Here is a 27929-nt window from a genome sequence, read left to right on the forward strand (position 1 = left end):
AATCAATCAGAAAAAATTGTATGATATAATGAAACGTGGTACATAAAATCATTTTTCATAAAATATTCATGATGCATTATTTGAAATCATTTATAGGAAAATAGCACAAAATTGTTGACCATACCTAAAACATAAGTATAAATACAGATAAATATATGGAAAGATCCACATCTTAATTTTATCAAACACTGTATCCACATTATGATGTTAATGGTATTATGCTATTATTTCATTACTGCTTTTCATGTTTTTCATACCTTGTATGTGTTTTCCAAGTTGTTCTTCGATAAACAGGAATTACCCTCATGGTCAGAAAAAGAAAGATATCAATAAAAATATAATTTGCTCTGACAGAATTCTGATATAACTTGGAAAGATGTAAAATTTGTTTTTGGCAGTCATTTTTCCTCTTTTGAGTTCCCTAAATCTATATACTCAGCCTGTTCAGTTACAGTTCTTGCCTTTCCATGTTCCTACTAACCAAAATAAATGTTAATTTATTATAAATTATGAGGATAAACTAATATATTCACATTAACGATGTGACACAATTATAGTAGAGCAAGGAAGGTCCAGAGTGAATATGTAACCATTAAACCAGATTTGTTCATGTGTTGGGACAACACAGATCAAAACAACCTCAACACATGCTAACAGAACTGACATTTTATTGAAAAACAGATAATTTTTAAAAAGTAAGTAGAAAAATTCTTGGTATACACAAGAGTGTTAAATTATATGTTCTTATTTATGCTGATATATGTTATTTATTATATTATTAAATTACATGCATTTTTAGTATTCTGTAGTTTGCATTTTTGTTATCTCAGTGGTCTTATTTGAAGACAAAGTTTAACTTTTTAAAAAAGTCTATTTTTAATCCATTTTATTTTTATATTTTGATATCATAGATAATAATTTAATGGCCAAAAATATTTTCTCTCATTTATTTTAATGAAATATGATAGTTTGACCTTTTGGCCTAAGATTGTGTTAATTTCTGTATATGGTTTGAAATATGGATCAAGATTCATATTCTTCATATATATCACATTTCCCAGCATCTCATCGTTTAAATATTAATATTATTATTTCATTTCTTCATTAGATTGACTTTACAACTTAGAATGAATTGGTGACATATATAGATGATATTTCTGGTCTTTCCATTCAATTTATCCGTCCTTCAGTACCACACTGAAAACTACAAGTGTAAATTCTCCAGCTTTGTGATTCTCTTTCAGATTGTTTTGGATATTCTAGTTTATTCGCCTTTTATATCAGCTTTAGAATCATCATGCTAATGTCTACAAATGTTCTTCTAGGACATTGGCTGGAATTTCATTAACTCTACAGAGCAATAGAACTCTGTAAATTTATAGATTTGAATCCTTCAATCCATAAATATGATACTCCTCTCCACTTAGTAATTATTTGATTTTCTTAGTATATTTACAGATGGTTTTGGTTTTCTACTGATACTGTAAGAAATTGCCACAAATTTAGTTGTTTACAACAACACAAATTTATTATATTAGAGTCTAAAGGTCAGAAATATAAATTAGCTTTACCTCGGCTAAAATGAAGGCATTGGCAGGGCTTTGGCTCCTCTAGAGGAGAATCTACTTGATTGTCTTTAGAAGATTCTACTTGCTTCCTCCATTCTTTGGCTCATGGCCTTTACCTCCACCCCTAGTCAATACTATAGCCTTTTCCAATGTTTCTCTTATTCTAACCACCTTCCTTCTACTTATAAGGAACCCTGTGATTATGTTGGGCTCACCTAGATAATCTAGGATAATCCCAATCTCAAAATATTTAATCATATCTACAAATTGCTTTCTACCATAAAATGTGATGTTTTTGAGTTCAGGGGTTACTCTGTAAACATCTTTTGGAGGGGGACTGTTATTCTGCATACCACAGAGATCCTGTAATTTGTATTCAGAGTTTCACCTAAATATTCTATGTTTATGTTGTGTTTGAATTAGGTTGATTTAATCATTGTATAATATATACATATATCCAAACATCATGTTGTATCATGTTGTACACCTTAAATATATACAATTTTTATGTCAGTTAAACCTTAATAAGTTGGTAGAAACACGGATGAATGATACAAAAAAGTATTTCACTGAAAGAAAAACCATAAATACCAGTGAATATAGTACTCTTTTTGAGAAATCGTAAAAGAGATATAACTAAATTCTCTTTCTTTCTTTCATTTTACGATATCACTTATTTAAGTACACATGAATTCTCTCTAATACAGTTTTAGAAATTATATACTAAAAAGAGTTATCACTTTGGAAATTTCTACACACATACAGTATTTCCAACGGACAGAATGTTTTTTTATTATTCAGAATGCCCCCCGCCTCCAATGAAAAAGTTCTATATATTCTATTAGTACAATTGTTTTAATATTGAAAAAGATACAACTGATTTTTTACTTCCAGACATTAATGGTCTTATACATATTCATCCATTCTGAACCTAAAAAAACATAAAATCCTGCCTGTAACCATATAGTAATTGTTTTTTTATAGTTTCTCTCTTTCGGTGTATATGCTGTAACCTCTATTTCCGTTGGAATCAAAATTGTATTAATCACTTACTATTTATAACATTTTTTAACACATTTCCCCAATATAAGTAGCTTATTTATATATAACCTACTTCTCAAAAATGCATACTAGTTTCATGCTGCAGATGGCCTCACACCATCTGGCACTTGTCTTACTCTTGTGCACGTGCATATTTGCCTCTTTCTCTCTCCATTAGTTTGAGTTAAGAAGTGTCAACACAAGAAAATGGGGCTGGGCATGGTGGCTCACGCCTGTAATCCCAGCAATTTGGGAGGGTGAGGTGGGTGGATCACGAGGTCAGCAGTTCGACACCAGTCTGACCAACATGGTGAAACCTGGTCTCTACTAAAAATACAAAAATTAGCCAGGTGTGTTGGCGCATGCCTGTAATCCCAGCTACTTGGGAGGCTGAGGCAGGAGAATCGCTTGAACCCGGGAGACAGAGGTTGCAGTGAGCTGAGATGGCGCCACTGCACTCCAGCCTGTGTGAAAGAGTGAGAAAGACTCCATCTCAAAAAAAAGACAGAAAATGGGGAGAGAAGACTAGGAGATATCTCTTGAGTAACAACTCTATCATACGCTTCCATTGTTCAAACATAAAAAACAGGGAAAAAAGATAATGGAAAAGGGTGAAATATTCTTGGGTGGACTATGCTTAACCCTTCATAAATTGGTGACTTCAGGCTTTGAAAGGTATTTTAAAAGTCAATGAGAAAATGTTTCAGTCTTTGACAGAAAATGGACACTGTGGATCAGCAATGAAGGGACCTGAGAGGCAGGAGAGTCTTTTGGGAGCGCTAAAGGAGAATCCTTGCAAATGATGACTTCTTGATAAGTGAGAAAAGTTTAGGAATCTGGAATATAGCCTTCCAGCTGACGAAGAATGAGTGTGGCCTCTATCCAGTGTATTTCTTATTTGAGCCAAGCCTCATTTGGCAAAAATAAATTCTTAAGGAACCTAAGTGTATGCGTTTTCTCAGGAGTCCACAGTTCCTATGTATAGTCATCTAGAAGGCACAAAAAGTTCCCTGAAGTGTAGCCCAGCACTGAGGAGTGGGTGCACAGGATGCAAAACAGGCATCACCATGCTCGCAGCTACAACCCCATCCCTAGGGACACCACATATGCAGTGCATGCTGTACATTACCCTTCTCAGAAAGGTGAAATTTATATTTTAGTTCACATAAATGACACCTCCCTGTGAAAGGCACTGTACACTGAATGGCTGAATGTGGCATCCAAGAACAAACGCTCCCTATTCATGCTGTTTTTATTCAAGTCCCTATAGGTGTATGCCTTCGCATGGCCACCAAGATTTAGGCCAAGGGACAATGCAACTTGTAGCCCCCAGCGCTCCCCTTTTCATCCTGCCCCAAGTGAGATTTTAACATGCAGATTTTTGTTTCATTTTTGTTTTTGTTTTCAGATGAAGTCTGGCTCTGTCGCCCAGACTGGCATGCACTGGTGTGATCTCGGCTCACTGCAACCTCCCCCTTCTGTATCTAAGCACTTCTCCTGCCTCAGCCTCCCAAGTAGCTGGGATTAAAGGCACATACCACCGCGAATGGCTAATTAACACACAAATTTTAGGCTTAGCCAGAATATAACATTTCACTTCATCTCTTCCCCAGAGATGTGTAATCCTTGTCTGGATTATCCCATTAGTTTTCGCATTAATTTGCTTGTCTCATTAAAACTCCTCAATATCAGGCCAGGTGCAGTGGCTCACACATATAATCTCATCACTCTGGTAGGCTGAGGCTGGTGGATCATCTGAGGTCAGGATTTTGAGACCAGCCTGGACAACGTGGCAAAATTCCATCTCTACTACAAATACAAAAAATTAGCCGTGTGTGGTGGTAGGCAACTGTAACCGCAGCTGCTGAGGCAGGAGAATCACTTGAACCCGGGAGGTGGAGGTTGCAGTGAGCGGAGATCATGCCACTGCACCCCAGCCTGGGCAACAGAGTTAGTTAGACTCTTTCTCAAAAAAAAAAACAAAAAACTATATATATATATATATATATGTGTGTGTGTGTGTGTGTGTGTGTGTGTACACAAATAATCATGAGCTGAGGCAAATTAAAACACCTGGATTCTTCTAGCTCTGGCCCTTGATAATAGCATGTAGAGGTCAGACCACATGATCATCAAGACCGAGTGTTTCTATGTACCATTCTCATTCATCTACTAAACAAACATAACCCCTGAAAGACAGAGAAGCACATAGCTCAGTGTTAGTGCTGAGTCACGGTCAAGGAGCCATAGTTCACTGAACAGAATGATTCTAAATATCTCAAGCCTTTTACTGAATTTTTTGAATTCCATGAAAAGCAACCAAAGTTAGATTCTACAGACATATTTATATATATCAATCAATCAATTTAGCTTTTCTCTTAAGTATTTGGGCCCTTGAGCTATCTCCCCAAAAAGTTCTCAAGGGGAAAAAAATACACAGACACAATACTCCCTCCTTCAAACACCAGTACAAGTACTACTTCTCTTCCTCTGCATCACCCACCCCTCAGTAGCTTCAAAGGAGTCTTTCCAGCAACCTGGCACATAGCAGGAGATTCTAAGACCCACTGCTCCATGAAACCACATACACAGACACATATACGCCCAAGTAAACAATATTAAAAAGAATGAGAATACAACAAAATATAAATACAAGAAACCTGACCATAAACAGAATCGATAAGCCATCAAAAGAACCCTAGCAATACACAATGCAAAGTTCCAACAACATATGCACAAATTAATATGCAGATAAAACTATAACAGAAATCACACAGTGAAATCCAAATAACAACAAAAAGAAAATACAAGATTGCAAGCAATGTACATAAAGAAATACCAATCAAAACACCAATGACCAAGAGCATGGCAAATCTGAAAACAAATTCAAACACATATAATCCCAAAGGAGACAAAGTCAAACAAACAAAGCAAAACCATACACATGAAATAAACTGATAAGAATAGCAAAAGCAAAACAAAAACCAAACAGAGATCCAGCCTCAAACAAAAACAACATAACAAAATCCTCATGCTACATGCCCCGTGCACACACAAATGTATGGGCACATACACCAAAGTGCACACAGATACATGTATGACTCCCCCCATCACCATATAAACACAAACAAATGTGCTAGAACAAATGTTAAAAAGTCACAATCACCAACAAATATATCAGGGTATCTGAGACTCAAAGCCCAAGGAAATCCTATGAGTGCAAGAAGGATGGAAATAGATACGATGAAGGGTAGCCACATGTAGTTGAATGGTAATACTATTAGGAAAGAAAGTAGAGTAGTTTAGTTTTCTTCTATTTCCTTATAACCTACATTTCCCATCAAGTTCTTGAGTTGGGGAGGGGCATGTGGTTGTTTGGAGACGGGAAACAAATTCAAATTACACAATCCATATTTGCCAACACTTGACTATAATTTGATAGGGTTTACCTGAAAGGAGGCATCAAGCTCTCTCACATTTTTCAGCACAGAAGTGTAAAAGACTCACTGCTCCAGTCGTGTCTGTCTGTCTCTTTCAGTCTGGGTCTGATTGTCTTCCTCTTTCTCTCGTAACAGCCATAGTTTAAGAAGAGATATCTTGAAAACACGGAAAGAGAAAAGTCAATACGATATTTCCTAATTTTTTAAGAGGTCAGAGAAGGGAGTTACCGCGTGGCCTGGAGCAGGTGATTCTGACTACCAAGGGAAAATTGGAGTACTACTCCACAGTGGAGGTAAGGAAGAATATTTCTGAAATACATAAGATGTCTCTTACTATTACTATGCCTTGTGATTAAGGTCAGTAGAAAACTACAACAACCCAATCCTGGCAGGACTACTAATGGCCCAGACCCTTCAGAAATGAAAGTTTGGGTCACTCTACCAGGTAAAATATAATGGCTGAGGTGCTTGCTGAAGGCAAAGGGAATACAAAATGGGTAGTGAAGAAAAGTAGTTGTAAATACCAGCTACCACCAGATGACAGTTACAGAAATGAGAATTGTAGTTCTCATGAGTATTTTCTACTTATATTTTTATTAATATACTTCTGTGTTTTCTTGTCTCTCTTATCCCCTTATCATGTAACGTAAGGTGTACTGATAGTATATCATAGTTATTAACCGTTGTTAACTTTAAATAATCATAGTATTGATGTTATGGAACACCAAGGAGAAGAGTAAACAACACTCCAGGACTTTATCTCCTCTTCTGGTGAAGTGGTTCATGCATTCTGGGTTGTATAAATGGTAGTTGTATCATATTAACTGAAATTATGACCTTCGTATTTTTCTCATTTGATGATTAAATGTAATTTAAGGAGATGTGTATAAGTGACAACATGACAAGGAGTGAACTTGTGATGATTAATTCTATATTTCAACCTGACTGGGTCATGGAGTGCCCAGACATTTGGTCAGTCATTTTTCTGGGTGTTTCTGTGAAGGTCTTTTTGGATGACATTAGCATTTAAATCAGTCGAATGAGTAAAGCAGACCACCCTCACTAATGCGGATGGATGGGCCTGCACCAACAGATGAAGGTTTAAATGGAACAAAAAGGCTGACTCTCCCCTGAGTTAGAGAGAATTCCTCCTGCCTGACTGCCTCCAAACTGGGGCATCTCATTTTTTTTCTGGCATTGTACTCAAATTAAAACATTAGCTCTTCCTGGGTCTCAAACCTGCTGGCCTTTGGACTGGAACTACAAAATGGTTTGTTCTACTGCTTCTTTGGCCTCTGGACTTGGACTGCAACTATACCATCAATCAGTTCTCCTGGGTCCCCAGCTTGCTGACCCATCCCCCTGCAGATCTAGGAACTCACCAGCCTCCATAATTGCCTGAGGTTATTCCTTGCAGTATCCTTATAATAAATATCTTAAGGGATTTATTTTAAAAATAGACTTCTATAATAATTATCTACATATATATTTGCTCAATCATTGTTCTGGGTGTTTCTTTGAAGGTCTTATAAGACCTGATCCAGAATCTGAGGGTGCCTGGGGTACCTGTGAAAAGTATGTCCTGTAGGTTTTTTAAGCATTTATTCCTTTTTCTCCACAAAAGGACTACAACACTGGGAACAAGATTTGAGGTAGGAACATGATCCTTTTTCTGCATCCTTTTCCTTTTTCTGTGAATGTCATATGTGTGTGTGTGTGTGTGTGTGTATTTATGTATATATATAAAGGGCTACATAAATCTCTTTGTATACGTAAAGTTTCCACAAGTATATGTACACACATGTTCATACATATATGTTCTCATCACTTCAATCCGTTCACATAATAGTTAAGACCAGCTAAAAACATATAAATAGTTCAAATGAAAGCAAATTTGGGGTATCATATCAAACTCTACTGATATGAGATTATCGTCACGGATACACAGGAATATTAAAGGGAATTTGAGTGTATCTAAGCCTTGAGGAGATCACTTCGTAAGATGGTTCATGGAGTTTGGAGTTCAGCAGGGAAGGGCAGGAGGATATTTGTGCTCCCTAAAAAGAAGGCTTAAATATTGTGAGGAAAGAAGATCAGTGTAAACTTTTCAGGGGTTTATAAGGCAAGAAGTGTATTTGGGTTGTATAGAGAGAAAAGGCTAAGAGGTACAAGAGAAAAAGTATCATGTTCCTACCTCAAATCTTGTTTCCAGTGTAGTCAGTCACTTTGTGGAGAAAAAGCAATAAATAATTGAAAAAACCTACATGAGAGACTTTTCCCTGGCACCCTCAGATTCTGGAGCAGATCTCTCAAGAGGTACTTCAGAGAGTACCTGGAAATGGCTCATCACTAAAGGCTGGGTACCAAGGCTCAAGGGAGGGCAGTATTGTCACTGAAATTCCACTCATCATTACCAATGCCACCACAAATGTTGTCCGTGTTGCACATTACTCTACTCAGAAGGGTGCCTTACAAATATTAATCTATTAAGTAACACCTTCCTGAATAAGGCACTACACATAGCATGGCTGATGGTGGTGGCACTGACCATCTTAATAGTAACACGGGGAAACTACAGATGAGGCTATTCCCAGAGAACCTCATTCTCTAGGTTTTACCCCACAGAATTCTCTTTAAAGCGTTGTATGAGTTGGCCCATCACTGAGTGGGTAGTTCTGACTTGTATCTGTTGTGCATTATTTCACTCCAAAAGGTGCAAAACATATTTCTAGACACATGCATGGCACTTCTTGAAGTGAAGCACTACACACAGCACAGCGGAAAATGTCCCTCACTCCGCCATTTCAGTCAGAATCCCAACACTCTCAGTCCACTAGGAATAAGCAGAATATACTCAATAGATTAAAGAAAAAACAAACCCTTTTTCCTCTCCCTTTTGTCTCCTATGTCTTTCGCTGAATGCTTATTACTTCACCTGCTGCACATTTAATGAGACAGATTTTTAGGACAGAGAAAATTTTCCCTCTTCCTCCCAGCCTTCGCATACTTCACTAAATTGTTCTGCTAATTCTCAATTTAATATAGTTGGCACATGAACAACTACTTCGTATGCCTCAAAAGCCAGTCATTACATAGAAAGGACCACTCAAGTGACTCATCATATCTAGCGATTGCAGGCCAGATAGAGCTCAGTTGAAACAGTGCTGGAGAGTTCTCTTCTTTCCAATTTGAATCTTCTTTATATCATTTGGGCCTTGGTTTGGCATCCTCTGTTCAGAGATGAAGGCCTACAGCAGCAGAAGCAGTAGTCACCACAGTCATGCACTTGCAAACCAGTGTTTAGACCAAGAAATATCTGCAACACATGTGAACACATGCATGCCACACATGCAAATAAACATGTGAACAATGAAACCAACGACCCCAAAACGAATGCTCACAAAATAGGGCAATGCAAACACAAAGACAAACACTGCATGATCTGACTCATATGCAGAGTCTAAGAAAGTTGATCTCATAGGAGTAGAGAGTAGAATGATGGTTACCAGAGTCTGGGGAAGGGAAGGGAAAGGGGGGTTGGGGAAAAATTGGTTTATGGGTACAGAGTCACAGTTAGGAGGGATAAGTAAGTTCTGATGTGTTATTGTGCAGAAGAGTGATTATAGTTAGTTAACAATATTTTATGGTATATTCCAAAATCACTAGAAGAGAGGGTTTTGAATGTTCTTCCCACAAAGAAGTGATGGACGTTTGAGGTAATGAAAATGCTAAATCCCTGATTTGATTATTACACAATGCATGTATGTATCAAAATATCTCACTATAGCTCATCAATATTTACAAATTATTATGTGTCAACTAAAAAAACAATAAAGGAGTAACAATTTTTTTTTTTTTGAGACAGAGTTTTGCTTTTGTTGCCCAGGCTGGAGGGCAATGGCACAATCTCAGCTCACTGCAACCTCCGCCTCCCGGGTTCAAGCGATTCTCCTGCCTCAGCCTCCCACGTAGCTGGGATTACAGGCATGTGCCACCAGACCCAGCTAATTTTCTGTATTTTCTGTAGAAGCAGGGTTTCACCGTGTTGACCAGGCTGGTCTTGAACTCCTGGCCTCAGGTGATCCACTGGCCTTGGCCTCCCAAAGTGCTGGGATTACAGGCATGAGCCACCGTGCCCAGCCGGGAGTAACAATTTTTAAGAATGTAAAACTACTACTGAAAATTCTAATTAACACACATTTAAAAACACCATTCAAAATCGGAATTAAAAAAACACACAAAATATACAAAACACATCCAAATATACAAAATTCTACAGGAAACAAAAACCCTAAAAAAGCAAACAAGCAATACAATAACAAAAAACAAAAAGAACATACACAATACAAAACCCCCCCAAAACATAAAAACAAATACACTAAAATGTAACTTTACTTTCCAATAATCCCAAACAAAACAGAGAACGAAGTTCAAAGGAAATCTAGCACGTATCAGGGATAGACGACACTGCACTGAGAAATGCTGCGAGTGTAGGAAGGAGAGCAGTGGACACTGAGAAGTAAGCAGATGAGGTATCATAATAAACAATGATAGAAAACAAAGTAGAACAGTTTCCCACCTCTTCACTACAGCCTGTATTTCCTCATGACTTTGGGTGAAGTGAGGTATTTGGCCACTGCAAAAACAAAATCCACACACATCAGTTACCAACTAGACACCAAGACATGATTTGAAAGAGCTTTCCTGGGAGATAAGGTAGCAGCAGACTATCAAATTCTATCCCATCCTCTGATATGGACACGTAACATTTACACCTTGCTTCCCAGGTCGTGCTTCCTGTGGGCTCCGGGAATTGGTTCTCCCTCCCCCTCTACTTTCTCCTCCCCCTCCCTCCCCTTCTCCTTCTCTCTCCCTCTTCCACCCTCTCCCTTCTCCCCTTTCTCCTCTTCCCCTCCCCTCCTTCTGCCTTTCCATACAGATATTTTTATATCAAGGTTCATAGCTACTTCTTTTCTAGTAGTCAAAGCCAAAATAGATATAAACTGGAGACAAATGGCCATTAACAGGTGAATGCATTTTTAAAAAACTGGAATACCCATACAGTGGAATACTACTCATCCATAAAAACAATTAAATTATTGATGCAAATAACAATGTGGACAAATTTCAAAATAATTATGCCAGGAGAAATAAGCTAGGCCAAAATAAACAGTATATACAGTATGATTCCATTTTAATAAAAACTTTTGGCCAGGCACCGTGGTTCATACCTGTAATTCCAGAGCTTTGGGAGGCTGAGGTGGGAGGATCAGTTGAGGTCAGGAGTTTGAGACCAGCCTGGCCAACATGGTGAAATCTCGTCTCTACTAAGAATACAAAAATTAGCTCAGCATGGTGGTGTGCGCCTGTAGTCCCAGGTACTCGGGAGGCTGAGGTAGGAGAATTGCTTGAACCTGGGATGCAGAATTTACAGTGAGCCGAAATCACGCCACTACACTCCAGCCTGAGTGACAGAGAGAGACTCCATCTCAAAAAATAAAAAATAAGAATCTGGAAAATAAAATCTAATCCATAGTGAATAAAAACAGATTAGTGGCTGCATGGCTCTGTGGTTATGTGCAGAAGACGGAAAATGAGGATCACAAAGGGGCAGGAGGAATCTTTCAGGGAGGATGTATAATATTCCCTATTTTAATTTAGGGGATGATTTCATGGGTGTATACACAGAATATGTCAAAGCGCAAACTTTATGTCAGTCATATATCAACGACGCTTTTTAAGAGCTAAAGCTATCACAATACAAAAATCTCAAAATAACTAACAAACACATGCTCATACACACAATTCAAAAAAACCATATAAGCTAAAAAAAATCAATCAACAAACAATGCAAATTATCCCTAACAAAAGAAAGAAATTTTAGCCTTATGTACCAAAACTTCTATAAATGATTTTTTAAAAAGTAATGAATCAGAAAAACAGGGCACAAATAAATAAAAACTAAGTAAACCAATAATATATTTTTAAACCCCTATCAACAATCATCCCAAATTAGAAAAGCTCAACAAACAGGATTAAAATAAATAAATAAATCAACTACAACAAATTCCAAACAGAATCAATACATGAACTTATCAATTAGAAAGCATGTTGCAAATACCAAACCATGTAAGCATACACACAGATACTGAGGCAAAACATTTAAAATCCAAGCAAACTCCCACAACATAAAAAAAAAAAACACATCCCCAATAAAGTGAAAACTTTCTGAGCCCCACACAATTAAAGGGGAAAAAATAACTACAGCAAAAAAACAAAATTCATACAAATTTAAATATCCCAAAACACAAGGGAAATGAAGAAACCCCCCCCCCCTCCACACACACACACACACAAAATAAAACAATAAACACAAACTGAAACTAAAAATACATGGAAAATAACAAAATACTTTAAAAAAGTCAACATCATTCAAAAGTAAAACAATCACAGAAATGCACGCATACACACCCACATCCATCCACCCACCCACCCACTCACATATACGCACACAAAAAGTCAAGCTGAAAAGCAAACAGAAATACACTAGAGAATAAAACAAAGAAAGATATAGCAAAACAGCAGGAAAGAAACAAACATGTCTAAATACACAAAGGAAACTACAACTAAAACTCCCAAGCACCTCTCAGTACAAATCAAACCAAACGCATAAATTAAAACCAAATCAAAACCAAAGAAGAAAACTCAGATTGGAACCAAAAACCAATAATTAAATCATGACAGCCCCCTCCCCCTGAAATAGGAATAAAACATTTGCTGAAACACAAACCACAATTCTAACTTAAAAAAAAAAAAAACAAACTTCTTCAAGTATCAACGAAACAACAACAAGCAGAGGTGCCATGAACACTGAATTGCAAACAATAAAAAATCACACTGTACCCCCAAAATATGTACAATGATTATGTGTCAGTTAAAAATAATAATACAAGCAAACAAAATAAACAAATAAACCTAAAAAGCAAGAACCAACGTTGAAAAATAAATGCACAGAGACTGTGGAAATGAAAGGACAATTAATTATAAACAAAATAATATCACAAAAAAGAAAAACAAAACCAAAATCAGTTACCAATGTCTGGATAAACAATATTACTAAGCAAAAACAATTGGAAAAGTCCCACCAAACCCAACCACAATATGCACATGAACGAATCAACTAACTAAATTAACTCATTTGTAAAAACCAACACACACATACTCACACACAAACTCACACCTTCTCAAAAATAAGCACAAATTTGAGAACAGTTTGCAGTGGTGCCACTGTCACTGCCCCAGACACACATCTAGGGTGGTGAGACTTTCTGCCCAGGAAAACTCTTAGAGCTCATGAAATAGGGAAGAAGATACCATGAGCAGTAGACACTGGTTGTACACAGGCGATAATGTAGTAGTATTAGTGATATAAAAGAAGAATACCCTTCCTCTTGATTACAATCTAAATTTTTGCCAAGATTTGGAACGGAGTGAGACATGTCACTGACTCGAGATGACAACAAAATTCCATAAACTTCAACTTGCCCACTTAAGGTGCTTTATGAGAATTAATCTGGAAGGGGTTACCAGGATGATTACCCTCCAACCCCACGCCACCTCCATTTTTCCAGCACTGTAGCGTGTACAACCTGCTTCCTAGTCACTGCTCCAGTCCTGAAGATGTTCTCCAGGGATCCGGCGCTGGCCATCTTTTGTCTGTGATTCTCAAGTTTTCTTTCTGAAGACCTTAGGTTAAGAAGGAGCAACTGAAGGAAAGTGGAAGGGAAAAGACAAATATATATGTTATCATTCTCAATAATCTGAGATGAATACCTTCACTTCTTTTTATTCCTTCATATAATTTTAAAAATAAAATGTTAAATATAATTCAAAGAAAACTAACAAAACAAAGATTCTAGGCAACTTCTTAACCTTTTATAGATATGTTGAATTTAGAAAGGACTGATATACACATATTTTCAATAAATATTTTTTAAAATATACATATAAATATTTTTAAAAAATATATACATAAATATTTTATATCTATATATATATTATTTTTTAACCAACAGATAGATAATTTTGGAAATAATGTATTTTTCCAAGTGAGGAAGAACACACAAACTCTTCAGGAAAGGCTTGTCTTCAATCCTGAAAGAGCAAGAGCTTTTTGGTGCAGAGGGATGCTTCTGAGGCAGGAGGGAATTTGAAGAGCCCACTGGGAAATGAAAAGGCTTGGAAGCTAAAAGAAATGTTGTGAGGAAAAATAGGTTGGAGGTTTTTCGAGGCAAAATGAATAGTTGGGCTCTGTAGCAGTAGAAGCTCTGAATATAAAAAGAGGAAAAGCCACATCCTCACTACAAATTTTCTTACCTGTGTGGGCATGCCTCCTTTGGACAAGGGTATATAAATCCCTGGAAAGCCTACATGGGTGATTTTTCCTGGGAGCCCTCAGTCCCTAGGATTTGCCTTTCAAGACCTGCCTATGGGAGTCCATTGAGTTAGCCCAGCAAGGGGAGGGTGGTGCTTGGACACAAGGGAGGGCAGCTCTGTGCATGCGGCTGTATACACTCACACCCATGGCCACCAAATATGCCTTACGGGATGTGTATTACTCTACTCAGAAAGGCTACAGTCATGTTTTAGTTTACATGAGTGACGCCCTCTGGAGTAGAGCACTACACTCAGCTGAAGGTGGTGGCTCTACCCAAATATATACGTGAACTTTAGATACGATGAAGAATTTCTAGTATGTTTGCCACTCCACTCCCATTCTCTAACCATCCTTTAGTGAGGATACTCTTACTTGCTGCATATTTCATGTGCTGATCTTGAGGCCTTTTTCTCTTCAGTCGGCAACAAATAATCTCACCAACATTTTCCTATTTACTTTCAAGTCATTAGGAATGGCATATTAAAAATGATTTGTCTTCTGCCAATGTTAAAGGTCTCCCCACCCTCTGTGCCCCCAAATTCCTAGTCCCTTGGTTCAGAGTTATTTAACTTAACACCAAAACAACAGAGAGAACAAGGTAAACATGCAGAGAACTCAAGCAAAAGAGATACATCATTTAGGCAGTGCCAGGATTCATAGGACAAAAATCTCATTTTCTCCACCATTCTTGGCGATTATACAGATCATTTACCTTGCCTGGAATCATTTCCAAGAGAGCAATTGCCTTAGAACCTAGTTATATCTTATTCTTCCTTCTCAGCCCTGGACTTTCTCAACATTTCCTAGAGTTCTTGTCAAGAGGGTCTCTTTCAAAATTTTCATTTGGAGACACAGGCCTCCCAGGAATCTATTTTTTCCTTTCAATACTGAGGCTGAAGAAAGGTGGAAGCAAGTAGGAGTAAGAGATCCACAGACCCCAAACTAGTTATACTTTAAGAGCTAGGGAGCCAAGTTAAACAAAAGACTGTAAAGAGAGAGGGAGGTGTACTGAATAAATTAAAGCATTAGCTAAATTACTTGCCATGGAGCAAGAGAAAGGGAGACTATGGTGTGGGACGTTTAATCTGGACATGTCCAAGTCTCCCAGCATTCAGGAACCTCCACCAGTGTCAATAGTCCAAAATGACCCAAGTCTACATCTACACACCAGTATATCAAAACTCAAACAAAAATATTTCTAAAATCAATTCTACCTCATAAATAAGTGAAACAATGCTCAATATCACTAATTAGGGAAATGCAACCAAAACCACAATGTGATACCACTTCACACCCATTAGAATCAATATTATCAACAAGCAAACAAACAGAAAATAACAAGTGTTGACAAGTGAAGAAATTATAACCCCGTGCATTGCTGGTAGGAAAGTAAAATGGCACAGTCACTACAGAAAACAGTATGGTGGTTCTTCAAAAAATTAAAGATAGAATTACCATATTTCAGCAATTGCAGTATTGGGTATATACCCAAAAGAACTGAAATCAGTATTTCCAAGGGACATAGTGCCCCCATGTTCAAAGCAGCATTATTTATAATAGACAAAAGGTAGAAGCAATACAAGTGTTCATCAACAGATAAAGTGATATGCAAACTGTGGTATATGCATACAAGGAAATGTTATTTGCCCTACAAAAGGAAATAATTTTCTTTTTAAACTGGGTTTCCTTATGTTGTTCAGGCTAGAATCTAACTCTTGGACTCAAGCGATCTTCCTGCCTCAGCCTCTTGAGTAGCTGGGACTACAGTCATGTGCATCCATGTCCAGCTTAGAAATAAAATTCTGACACATGCTATAACATGGATTAACCTTGAAGACAATATGCTGAGTAAAATAAACCAGTCACAAAGGAAAACTACTGTATGATTTTATTCTATTCAGTCCCTGGAATAGGCAAACTAGGAGAGACAGAAAGTGGAATAGAGGTTACCAAGAGCTGGGAATGGGGAGTCAGTGTTTAATGGTCACAGAGGTTTAGTTTGGGATAATGAATCATTTCTGGAGATGGATTGTGGTGATCATTGCACACCACTGAGGATTTACTTAATTCCACTGAATTTTACACTTAAAATGATTAAAATGGTAAATTTTATGTTATATACATTTTACAATTTAAAAAAAATTAACCTCCAAATAATTCCAAATACCTATGAAAATATAAGAACCCACCCCCAAAACAGATACCAAAACTAAAACAATCAATCAGTAATAAAGCAAAAAAATACGGCCACGAAGCAAAATAAAACCACTCTAAGTAGATACGTGTTGTACAGTGTTAGCAACACTAGTAGATAAAATAGAAGATATTTCCTCCTCTTGATATTAACCTAAATTCCCATTTAAGGTGGGCAACAAATTTCCTTTAAAAGAAGTTATCAAGTAAACCCCCTGGTGTGGATTAAAAGAAGAGATGCATCAGAAAGCCCCATTTCCTAACACAGGAAGGTAAAATATATAACCCGATTCCCAGACAAGGTTCCTATCTTGCTTATGGTCACCAGGCCTCTGAGACTTAAAGCTTACAGCTCTCTTTTGTGCTCTTTGTACTCTCTCTCTCTCTCTCTCTCTCTTTCTCTCTCTTCTCCTTTCTGTCCCATCCACGAGGTTAAGTGGAGACATCAAACAGAAAATGTGATACAAAAACTCACTTAGCACTTCATCATTATAAGACTCTCTAAGGACTGATCCCACCTTGACATTATTCTTCTCACATATAAACCTGAGGGAAAAAGTAACAAAAGTACAAGTGTCAGAAAAGAATAACCGTTTTGGGAAAATTGAATTATTTGGTAATATCATATAAGATCCAAAGTATATCCAAAGGAACTGAACGCTCGTAGGTCTATGAAGAAAGAAGTGGCTTCAACCCAGAGATTCAATAGAATTTTTAAAACAACAACTTTATTGCAGTATCACTGATAGATTGAAAACTGTATATATTTAGTATATACAGTTGATAAGTTTGGACACACCAATGAAACCATCACTGCAATCAAGGTAATAGATAGATACATTCATCATCTCCAAAAGTTTCCTTCTGTCCCTTTGATTTTGATTTTGTTTTTCCGTGGTAAGAATATAACATGAGATCTACACCTTAACATAATTGTAAGAACACAATACAATATAATTAATTATAGGTCCTGTGTTATACAGCAGATTTCTATAACTTTTTTAATCTTGCATAAGCAAAACTCTATATCCACTGAAAAACAATTACTCATTTCCCTCTTCTCCCAGTGTCTGGCAACCACCATTCTATTCTCTATTTCTATGTGCTTGACTATTTCAGATGCCTCATATAACTGGAATCATACAGTACTTGTCCATCTGTGACTGGCTTAATAAGTTGATTCAAAAATGGACAAGGTACATGAATAGAAATTTCTCCAAAAAAGACACACAAATGTCCAACAGGTATATGAAAACATACTCAGTATTAGGAATCATTAGGGAATGCAAATCAAAACCGTAATGACGAATCATACTGCACCTGTTAAAATGGCTGTAATTCAAAAAAGATAAATGTTGGTGGGTGTGGAGAAAAAGTAATCCTTGTTGTGTTAGTCCATTTTCATACTGCTATAAAGAACTGCCCGAACTAGGTAATGTATAAAAGAAAGAGGTTTAATTGACTAACAGATCCGCATGGCTGGGGAGGCTGTTTCCACTTTGCCTTCCACAATTATGGTGGAAGGCGAAGGGGAAGCAAGACACGTTCTTCACAAGACGGCAAGAAGGAGAATGAATGCACGAGGAACTACCAAACACTTATCCCACCAGCAGATCTCGTGAGAACTATCATGAGAACAGCATGGGGGAAACCACCCCCATGATTAAATTACCCCTTCCTGGTCTCTCCCTTGACATAGTGGGATTATGGGGATTATAATTCAAGATGATATTTGGGTGGGGACACAAAGCCTAACCATATCACTTGTACACTGCTGGTGGTAATGTAAATTAGTATAGTCATTTTAAAAAACACTATGGAAGTTCTTCAAAAAATTAAAAACAGCGCAACTATACCAACCAACCAACAATCCAGCTCCTAGGTATATATCCAAAATAATTAAAATCAGAATCTTGAAGAGATGTTTGCATTCTTATATTTATTACAGCATCATTAACAATAAGCAAAATATAAAAGCAACCCAAATTTCCATCAACAGATGAGCAGATAAAGAAAATGTGGTACATACATACAAATTAAATATTATTCAGCCTTAGTAAACAAGTCAGTTCTACCATTTGCAACTACATGAATGAATCTGGAGGATATTAGGCTACATGAAATAATTCGGAGTTTTGGTGTAGATGTGGAGGAAGCTGAGCAGCTGGAGAAAATTTAGAAAGAAAGGAAAGTTTTGAAAAGAGTGAAAGGAATTGTCAGGTGACCAATGGTTAAGAGTTTGGGGGGAAAGAGAAAATTGGGTTCTACAGAGAAGACAAACAGTGATAAAACAGGGGAGCTATGTTCTCCTAGCAGGTCTTTTTTTCTTTTTCTTTTTCTTTTTTAAGGGACAGGGTCTTGCTCTGTCACCCAGGATGGACTGAGTGGCATGATCATAGCTCACTGGAGACTCAAACTCCTCGGCTCAAGCGATCCTCTCATCTTAGCCTACCAAGTAGCTGGGACTACAGACATGTGTGCCATGACTGGCTAATTTTTATTTATTTTTTATTTTTTTGTAGAGGTGGGGTCTCGCTATGTTGCCCACGCTGGTCACAAACTCCTGGCCTCAAGTGATCCTCTAGCCTCAGCTTCCCAAAGCGCCGGGCTTACAGGCATGACCCATCATGACTGGCCCTCTTAACAAGTTTTTTTTTTTTTTTTTTTGAGATGGAGTTTCACTCCTGTCACCCAGGCTGGAGTGCAGTGGCGTGATCTCAGCTCACTGCACCCTCAACCTCCTGGGTTCAAGCGATCCTCCCACCTCAGCCTCCCAAGTAGCTGGGATTACAGGAGCCCACCATTACGCCCAGCTAATGTTTGTATTTTTAGTAGAGACAGGGTTTCACCATGTTGGCCAGGCTGGTCTCGAACTCCTGACCTCACGTGATCCACCCACCTTGGCCTCCCAAAGTACTGGGATTATAGGCGTGGGCCACCGCACCTGGCCTTAACAAGTCTTATTTGTTTCTATTTGGTCAGGCCATTTTTGAAGAAAGAAATGTGAATCACCAAATCACCTACTTCGGAGGCTTCAACTATGGGATCTTAGTCTTGATGTTTTGCACCTTAGAAGGCACCTAAGAAAGTTTTTTGAGATAGACCAGTATTGAAGTGGAGGAAGGGTGCCTAGGCTCCAAAGAAAGCAGCTCTCCGCATGCTAATAAACACCACCCAGTCTCAGTGCTACCATCCATGTGTATTTGTTGTGCATTTACAGCCAAAATGGGGTTATAGGAAACTAATTATCCTCAGACCTGAACCAATTAAAAAACTGACAAAATATAGGGAACAACAGTTTATAAGACTTTACCAGAAATCAGGCAGTGAAGGACAGCAATTCCTGAGAGATGGAAAATAAACTATAAATATTATTTGTACATATTAGCAATGAACAATTGTAATAATTTTTAAATAATACCACTTAATCTAGAACAAAAATTACATAGTTAGCTATAAATAAATGGAGAAATATACTGTGCTTATGGATTGGAAGAAACAGTGTTGTAATATATCAAATCTTCCCATGGGGATCCAGAGACTCAGCACAACGTTAATCAAATTCTAACTAGAAATGTTTGTAAATATCAGCAACTTTATTTGAAAATTTATATTTTTATTATGTAAGTTTAAGGTATAATTAAAATGTTTTGGTATAGATATATATAAAGTAAAATGATTACCACATGCAAACAATTTATAATATCTCACACAGTTGGCTTTTTGTGGCAAGAACACTCTAAAATGTTTATGGAAAGACAAAAAAATAAGAATAGCCTAATCAATTTAAGAAATAGGTACAAGGCCGGGCGCGGTGCCTCACGCCTGTAATCCCAGCACTTTGGGAGGCCGAGGCGGGCAGATCACAAGGTTAGGAGATCGAGACCATCCTGGCTAACACAGTGAAACCCCGTCTCTACTAAAAATATAAAAAATTAATTAGCCGGGTGTGGTGGTGGGCGCCTGCAGTCCCAGTTACTCGGGAGGCTGAGGCAGGAGAATGGCGTGGACCCGGGAGGCGGACCTTGCAGTGAGCCGAGATTGCGCCACTGCACTCCAGCAGCCTGGGCGAGAGTGCGAGACTCCATCTCAAAAAAAAAAAAAAAAAATAGGGACAAAGATGGACTAATATTTTGATTCAAGACTTAGCTATAGTAATCAAGACAATGTGGTATTGGCAAAAGGAGAGAGAGAAAGAAAGAGATTAATGGAACAGAATAAGGAGTCCAGATATAGACCCACAAAAATACAGTGAAAATGTTGGTTGTGGATTAGCTAGAGATATCACATATTTCCAGGGTGTGAAATAGTACAGCCACTTTGAATGTCTGACAGCTTCTAATAAAATTCAACATACATCTATGTAAGGCACAGCAATCCCACTCCCAGGTATTTATTTACCGTAGAGAAATAAAAATGTGTGTTCACACAAAAAAACTCAGTGTACTCAAATGTTAATAACAGTTAAATTTTTGATTGCTACACATTGGAAGCAATGCAAGTATCCTTCACCTGGTGAATAGATAAACAACACTTGTGATACATCCATATAATGGAATACTATCTAGTAATAACAAGAAGCCCACACAACTTCATGAATATCAAGTACATTATGCTATGTGAAAGCCAAATATAAAAAGACTACATTCTATATGATTTCACTTGTCTGAAGTTATTGGAAAGAAAACTATATGGGTAGAATGCAGATCAGTGGTTTCTAAGGTCTAAAGGTGAGGGAAGGCAATTGAATGCAAATGGACGTAAAGGAATTTGGGGGGGTGGCAGAAATATTGAAGTGTCAGCTACATTATTAAATATGTTTGTAAAAGCTCATGAAATCGTACAAATAATTATGATGAACTTTGCCGTATGTAAGTTGTACTTCCAAAAGCTGATTTTAAAAAAACTCTTCACAGGAAAATAATGGCAAAAACATGCAAAAATATTACTCTGCTTCAACCAGCCCAAGCCCAAATATCCTTCCTTCTTCTTTTTCTCCATCCTCTCTTTTACCTCAAAGTATTCATTTTAACAGCTCTATAGATTTCCAGAATATCTGAGACTCACTGCTGAGCAAAACCCTAAAGAAAATACTCACAAACAAGCAAACAACAAGTAAAATCAACAATAAAAAGAATAAAAGCAAACTCAAGGAAAAGAATCCCCAAAACACATAAAGAAAATTTTAAAAATACAAAAACAAATGACTCAGAGAATCTCTCTCTCTCTCTTTCACACACACACACGCACACACACAGTAAACCCAAACAATTATAACTACAACAAGAAAAAAAATACTGAAAATTCTAAATATAAAACCCTACATCAGTGAAAACAAAATAGCAAACCAACAAAAGCCGAACACACAAAATAAAGTGAGACAAGTGGCTGGGAATAAACAGGAAAAGTGACAAACATCAGTTGCCAACTCAATGCTCTTTTGTGATTTAAAGGCTGGGTACGTCAGGATATACCTAATTTCCCGGTATGAGAACACACAATACACAAAGTACTTCCCACTAACTTCTTCAATCCTGCAATGGTGTCCGGGACAGCGAAATGTTTGCTGTCTGTTATCTGTGTTTTTCTCTCTTTGCTAGTCTCTTAGAGGAAGCTGAATTAAGATAGGATTCCTTAAGAAGAGAAATAAAAGTCTATGAAATATTTATTCAGTTCCAAAAGTCTGAGAAGTAAAACCTCTCATCACTTCAACAAATTATGTTTGACACAAAATGTACTCAAAAAAAGTTAACACAATAGAGAACTCAGAAATAACTCAGCACACCTACAACTATCTGATCTTCGACAAACCTGACAAAAACAGCAATGGGGAAAGGATTCCCTATTTAGTAAATGGTGCTGGGAGAACTGGCTAGCCATATGCAGAAAACTAAAACTGGACCCCTACCTTACACCGTATACAGAAGTTAACTCAAGATAGTTTAAAGACTTAAATGTAAAACCCAAAACTATAAAAACCTTAGAAGAAATTCTAGGCAATACCATTTGGGACATAGGTACAGGCAAAGATTTCATGATGAAGATGCCAGAAGCAATTGCAACAAAAGCAAAAATTAACAAATGGGATCTAATTAAACTAAAGAGCTTTGGCAAAGCAAAAGAAACTATCACCAGGTGAACAGACAGCCTACAGAATGGAAGAAACTTTCTGCAATCTATACATCTGACAAAGATCTAATATCCAGAGTCTACAAGGAACTTAAACAAGTTCACAAGAAAAAACCAAACAGCCCCATTAAGAAGTGACCAAAGGACATGAACAGACACTTCTCAAAAGAGGACACACGTGTGGCCAACAGACATATGAAAAAAAGCTCAACATCACCCATCATTCAAAAAATGCACATCAAAACCACAATGAGATACCATTTCAGACCAGTCAGAATGGCTATTACTAAAAAGTCCAAAAATAACAGATGCTGGCAAGGTTGCAGAGAAAAAGGAATGCTTCTACACTGTTGGTGGGAGTGTAAATTAGTTCAACCATTGTGGAAGACAGTGTGGTGATTCCTCAAAGATCTAGAGACAGAGATACCATTTGACCCAGCAATCCCAATACTGGGTATACACCCAGAGGAATATATTCATGTAAATCATTCTATTATAAAGACACATGCACTCGTATGTTCACTGCAGCACTATTCACAATAGCAAAGACATAGAGTCAACCTAAATGCCTATCAATGATAGACTGAATAAAGAAAATACGGTACATATACACCATGGAATACTATGCAGTCATAAAAAGGAATGAGATCATGTCCTTTTCAGGGACATGGATGGAGCTGGAAGCCGTTATCCTCAGCAAACTAACACAGTGAAAGAAAACCAAACAAAAAAAAATATTTTTTTGGACCAAAAAAAATATGAATCCTGAAACACCTAGAGGGATTAGAGGGGCCCTCAAATCCTAGGTCTGGACTCTCCAGAGGCACTTAAGAGTCTTCTGCAAGGATAGCAATTTGGCCAAAATGAGTACATCTATGTGTAGACGACAGCCACACCACCTCCCCACAGGGCCGCCACATGTACTTGTACATGTTGTGAATTAAAGTGACTATCATATTTTAGTACACCTGATAGCACCTTTTGGAGCACAGTACTGCACAAAGCAGGATTAAATGTAGCAGCCCTACCCAAATGCTCCCCAATCATATTACTTTCATACAGTTGCTTTATGCTTCCAGCACATATGTAGCCCTTCAGATTATATAAAAGACCTATGAAACATACACCCCTGTTACCCTCACTCTGTCATCCCTCCCTGCATTAGTATCTCCTCACCTGCTGCATGCATGATTTGCAGATTTTCTGGCTGAGAGAGAATAATTATTTTTTCTTCTCTCACTCAGATTAGGTATATTCTTATCTGTGTTAATCTGTTGAATTTCATTATAAGTGATATTTATGTATTATTTACTTTCCTCCAAAGTTGAAAGGACTCATCAACATACCTACATCATCCTTCTCTATTCCAAACTTCCACCTGAAATTTCCAAAACCTTTTGTGAAAGGCAGAGTTCTAAGATAGTCCTGAAGATGAGCCCCATGCACATGCCCTGTATAATCTCCCCTTTAGGGAGAGCAGGAGCTTTGACGTTCACAGAATTTCACTCCCATGATTATGTTATGCTGTACAGCCAATGGAAAGTTACAGATGTAATTAAGGTCACTGGGCTTCTGAGTTAGATTTAATCAAAGACAGAGTATCTTGAGTGGCCCTGACCTAATCACATAAGCTGTTTAAAAGAGGATATAGAGACCAGCAATAAGAAAAAGCAGCCTTGAAGAATCAAATTGCCATATTGTGGATAGACTGACATGATAAGCAATGGCAAGTGGCATTCTTGGAGCTGAGAGCCTCAGTCTTAGAGCTGCAAAGAAATACCTTTTTGCCAATTTTGAAGAAGTCCTTGAGCCCCAGATGAGATCACAACCCTAGTTGAAATCTTGATTTCAATCTTTCAAGACCTTAAGCCAAGGACCCTGCTAAACTATGTACAGACCCCTGACTCATGGCAACTGTGGGATGATAAATGTGTACTGTTTTAAGCTGCTTAAATTTGAAGTAATTTGTTATGCATATATTGAAAATTAATACACCCTTGGAGTTTCATACCTTAATGAAAGAACAAACTGCTAAGAAGCATAGAAAACGTGCAGGAATCTCATGCGAGAGAAGTAGTAGTCAGGAGTTGCCAACAGATAAAGGGCAGAGACCCCTGTACCTCTTCCTTCTCTAGAAAGGAAACAAAATATAAAGCTTACTTGGATTGATCTTCAAAAGAGAAAATGGGCTGACAGCCTAGAGATGTCCTGTTTCTCCTCTCACCCTGGATTTTTAAGCCTTTTTTCACAGGTCTGGTTATAGAGAGAATCTATCCAACTATTCATTCTGAGTCACAGGCCTTCATGTGTTTTTATTTTTCTGGCCTTGACAAATGCCCCCAGATAACACGGAAGGAAGAAGGTAAACTGATTCCAAGACCAAAAAACATTCTTGGTTTAAGAACACAAAAACCAGATTATGGAAAATTTTGTGGTTTGTGAAGTTGGGAAATTTGGAAAAATATGTACCTCTCCAAGTTATGCACGGTGAAGAATGTTTAAGAGGTCAGTGGCACTTCAACTGGACTTCGCTAAGTTCTCCAGAATTTAGGGTCCTATCTTGCCTCTAGTAACCTAAAATGAGTCAAGTCTGCATCTCACAGAACTATAAGAAGTCTCACATCATCCACAAATAGAGGACTCCAAATATTTACATTCACCAAATCATCTTTGGTCCTCAAATTGACTCCCCTTTGTGGTCACTGTCCGTCATCCTTTATTTCCAGTAGGAATATTAACAGGAAAAACAGAGCAGACAAGAAATTTCTCCAGTATCTATAGACATTTCAGATCTGAAAGAGCTGGTAGGTAGAGAATTTGACATTAGCCCTTCCCACCCATCCCCACTCAACCCTTCTTTACATTCTACATATAAGCATAGCTTATTCATCTAATTTGTTAGGAACAGGGATGGATATTTTCATTAAAAAAGATAAAACACGGCAAAAACTGGATTTATCTTTATCCATCATCAAATACATAAGTAATGGCACGATGATGGTGGTTTCAATAACTAATACCTAGGTATAGCTTTCATCACTGACTGTAAAAGGAAAGAAGGCAGGGTTGAAGGCAGGCCTCCCTCTCTAGCAATGCAGAGAAAGGTGGGGTCTTCCTATTTTTTGAGATGAGGACTGCTACTTAATGTCAACCAACAACTAGAATGTAATGCTGGTTTTAACCCTCATAATAATGTAACCATGTAAAAATGAGGATATACTTTAGCCTCAAACCTGGATGTGGTCCAGTAAATGAAAATAATTTAAGTATCTATATGTACGTACAAAAATTTAAACCTGCTATCTAATTTTATCATACCCAGTGGCTCAACCTCAAGGAGACATTAGTAGACAAACATAACCAGACATCGTGATGTCCTCTGATGAGGGCTGAAGATCCTGGATGCAAGTGCAGTGGATTCCAATCCAGATCCTTTTCACCCTTCCGATGTGAATACTTGTGTGTTTTGTCAGAGCCCCTTTGTTTTGTGAGCAGGGCCATTATCAAAGCTCTACAAAAGGAACTGTGAGCTGTGAGCTGAATCAAATGTTTAATACATTCTAGTGCTGGATTTAGAAGAAAAGAAACTAAGGGAGGGCAGTGAGTTGATGTAAAAAAGGGGACACTGTAGAGTGGCTGCCTGGGTTCAAATACAAGCTCTGCTTCTTGATAGCTGTGTGATCATAAGGCATTTATTAAAATTATTTTTCTTGTCTTATTAGTAAAATGAGAGTGGATATAACAGCTCCTACTTCATAAGGTTCTTGTAAAGATTCACTGAATTTCTGTACATTAAGAGCTTAGAATTCATCACATAAACAGAATAAAAACAAAAACTACATGAACGCTTCTACGCTGCTGGTGGGAGTGTAAATTAGTTCAACCATTGTGGAAGACAGTGTGGCAATTCCTCAAAGACCTAGAACCAGAAATAGCATTTGACCCAGCAATCCCATTACTGGGTATATACCCAAAGGAATATCAACTGTTCTATTATAAAGATACATGCATGAGTATGTTCACTGCAGCACTAGTCACAATGGCAAAGACATGGAATTCACCTAAATGCCCATAAACGGTAGACTGGATAAAGAAAATGTGGTACATATGCACCATGAAATACTATGCAGCCATAAAAAAAGAATGAGATCATGTCCTTTACAGGGAAACAGATGGAGCTGGAGACCATTACCTTCAGTAAACTAGCACAGGACCAGAAAACCAAATATGGCATGTTCTCATGCATAAGTGGGAGCTAAATGATGAGAACACATGGACACATAGAGGGGAACGACACACACTGGGGCCTATCAAAGGGTGGAAGGTGGGAGGAAGGGTAGGATCCGGAAAAATAACTAATGGATACTAGGCTTAATACCTGGATGATAAAATAATCTGTACAACAAACCTGCATGACACATGTTTACCTATATAACAAACCTGCACATCCTGCATATGTACAACTGAATTTAAAATAAAAGTTAAAAAAAAGACCAGAAAAGACCAGAAATAATTACCAAAAAAAAAAAAAAAAAGGAGGTTTAATACCTGGGAGAAAAAAAATACTTTGGTCTTTAGTAGGGTAAGGATCTGAGAAGGGAGGGAACTGATGGATGCCTAAGGGGAAAATCTTAAAAATGAAGAGGAATGTCGATAGGTGGTAAGTTAAGAGATTTGCAGGCTACGGTTGGGAATAGGTTCTTACAAAAGAAAAAACACTTTATAGGTGACAGGAACACCATGAAGACACTGAAAGGCTTGTTACCATTTTGGTCAAGCAACTTTGGCAAAAGGGATCTGAATCTCAGAAGAAACTCAATGGGAAGTTTTTCCTCAGACTTTCAGCTTCTAGGTCTTACGTCTGATAATTAATTTAGAGAATTAACTGAGCTAGTCCAGAGCAGGGAGGGTGTCAGTAGAAATATCTGCATTCTAGGGAAAGTATTATACTGCTTGCAACTTAACACCCCCCATGTATCCACCGTGCCATGTCATATGATGTATATATCATGTGTTACTCCACTCACAGAGGTGTCAATCATATCTAATTACACATGATTGCCTCCCTCTTGAGAAGAGTACCACATGAAGAATAGAACATTTAAGGATGGCAGCCCAGCC

General features: G+C 37.7%; 1 long non-coding RNA gene and 1 other non-coding gene across 3 annotated transcripts in view; one reads left to right on the forward strand and one right to left on the reverse strand.

Moving 5' to 3' along the window:
- LOC109024697 (uncharacterized) overlaps positions 1–27929 on the forward strand; it is an 87476-nt gene that overhangs the window by 37752 nt on the left and 21795 nt on the right. Inside the window, exon 4 of one of the 2 annotated variants that reach the window (XR_002004185.4) lies at positions 6185–6342. The exons of the other annotated variant lie outside the window; for it this stretch is intronic. This is a non-coding gene — a long non-coding RNA (uncharacterized lncRNA). The remainder of the gene's footprint in view (positions 1–6184; positions 6343–27929) is intronic. 2 annotated transcript variants of the gene reach the window in all.
- MIR508 (microRNA mir-508) lies at positions 14648–14758 on the reverse strand. Its single transcript, NR_106498.2, has one exon. It is a non-coding gene; the product is annotated as a microRNA mir-508 (primary transcript).

The sequence above is a fragment of the Gorilla gorilla genome, chromosome X (assembly GCF_029281585.2).
Source record: "Gorilla gorilla gorilla isolate KB3781 chromosome X, NHGRI_mGorGor1-v2.1_pri, whole genome shotgun sequence".
NCBI lineage: Eukaryota > Metazoa > Chordata > Mammalia > Primates > Hominidae > Gorilla > Gorilla gorilla.